General features: G+C 37.6%; 1 protein-coding gene and 1 non-coding gene across 2 annotated transcripts in view; both read left to right on the top strand.

Moving 5' to 3' along the window:
- The window catches only part of ADAMTSL1 (ADAMTS like 1), an 898,927-nt gene that overhangs the window by 759,535 nt on the left and 137,513 nt on the right, over positions 1–1,879 (top strand). The gene's annotated exons all lie outside the window — the stretch shown is intronic.
- LOC111722960 lies at positions 261–367 on the top strand. Its single transcript, XR_002771585.1, has one exon. It is a non-coding gene; the product is annotated as a U6 spliceosomal RNA (small nuclear RNA).

Raw genomic sequence — 1,879 nt, 5'->3', positions numbered from 1 at the left:
GAAGATAATAGAATCAAACCTGGGTATTCTAACATAAAAGATTGAGCTTCCCAGACATTTCACTTATAGAAAAAAAGTTCATGAGTAAAATTGTCCAGGAAGGTTTCAGTTTACAATGTAAAAGGATATATTAAAAACTTCTCACAAGAACTAACTCAAGAGAATGTATTAGTTTGCTAATCTTTGTCTATGATGAAGAGGTATCACAAAGTGGGTGGCTTAGAATAACACAAATGTCCTCTAAAATAATCTGAAATCAAGTGCTTGCTTCAGCAGCACATATACTAAAATTGGAATGATATAGAGAAGATTAGTATGGCCCCTATGCAAGGATAACACGCAAATTCACGAAATGTTCCATATTTTTTACCACATCAAAAAAATAAATAAAACATAATCTGAAATCGAGATGTGGGTAGGGCCATGTTTCCTCTGAAACCTGTTGGAGAAGGGTCCTTCCGTGCCTCTTCCTAGATTCTACGTTATTGCCGGCAGTCTTTGGTATTGGGTGGCTTGTAGGTGCATCTCTCTAATCCTTCTTCACATGTGTCCAGATTCCCCTTCTCATAGGATATCATTCATATTGGGTTAGGCTCTATCATGATGACCTCAGTTTAACTTGATTACCTCTATAAAAACAGCCCTATTTCTAAATAAGGTCACATTCTGAGGTACTAGGTGTTAGAATGTCAGCCTATCTCTGGGGAGGGAACACAATTCAACCTGTAACAGAGGGAAATATTTAGGTTTGTAGGGTTTTAGTAAGGAATGCCACCTGCAAATCAATATATAGGTAGAGATATTTATGACCTGATTTGATACATGCCAGATGATGTCCTTAACTTCAAAACCTTTGATCCCAAATCTTAAAAGCCTCATTGTGTACTTCATACAATAACTAAAGACAATATTTAAGCCAATGCAATTGTGTCAGTTAAGATACTGTAGCACTCAACTCAGAACAGCTACATAGAAGTGCTCTACAATTTATAAAGGTGAGATGGCAGTAAATCCATAGCAAATAGAATGCAGTTGATGTCAGCTGGGATGGTGAGGGAAACCTTCCTGGAAGAGGGAGGGCATGAATCAAAACTTGAGGCAGGAATGCAGAGACCATCCCAGGCAGAAAAAACTGTAAACAAATTCATAGATGCAAAAAAGAAAAACAGTGTGTGGAGAAGCCAGCAAGTGGTTGAGCCTGGTGGAAGCTTACTCTGTTTGAGGAAGATAATTCTACAAAAGGAAGGGAGATCATTTAGTGCCTTGATTCTCAACCTTCCTAATGCCGTGAACCTTTAATACAGTCCAAAGGGGTCACGACCCACAGATTGAGAACTGCCGATATAGTGAAAAACTTAAAATAAAAATAATTCTGCAGATTATCTACCCTGTTTCTCAAGAAGCTCATATGTGAATTGTAACAGCCAGCAGAAATTCTATCTCATTTTGATGTATTATTACCTAGAAGACAGAGTGCTCAGAGGATGGGAACAGAGCTTAGAAGTTTTGTATTAAATCAAGCTGTGTGTAGTTGAACAGGCACAAGGGTATTGTTGGACAGCAGGGCGCCATAATGAAGTGTGGGGGCTGAGGGAAGACCGAAGGTACTTTGTGTAACTGGTCCCGCTTTTGGTGTTATTCTGCTCTTTGACGTGCTCTGTAAAGGAAGTAGGTTTAGAGATAAGCAGCATGCTGGTAATGAGATGGTAAATGTAGATCTTGCTGCAAGTGTTCTTTATTTCCAGAGCTGTTCATGGATTTTAAAAATAGCAAAGAAGACTTAACAAGAGTCATTGGTAATGCTGGTTACCTTGATTTTAGTATTTAGTATTTATATATGTGATATATTATTTTATTGTAATATTTATAATATTTATTT

The sequence above is a fragment of the Otolemur garnettii genome, unplaced genomic scaffold (assembly GCF_000181295.1).
Source record: "Otolemur garnettii isolate 467f Iridium unplaced genomic scaffold, OtoGar3 scaffold00006, whole genome shotgun sequence".
NCBI classification, from domain to species: domain Eukaryota; kingdom Metazoa; phylum Chordata; class Mammalia; order Primates; family Galagidae; genus Otolemur; species Otolemur garnettii.
Note: the sequence above shows the minus strand (reverse complement) of the source record. Positions and strands in the feature narration are given on the sequence as shown.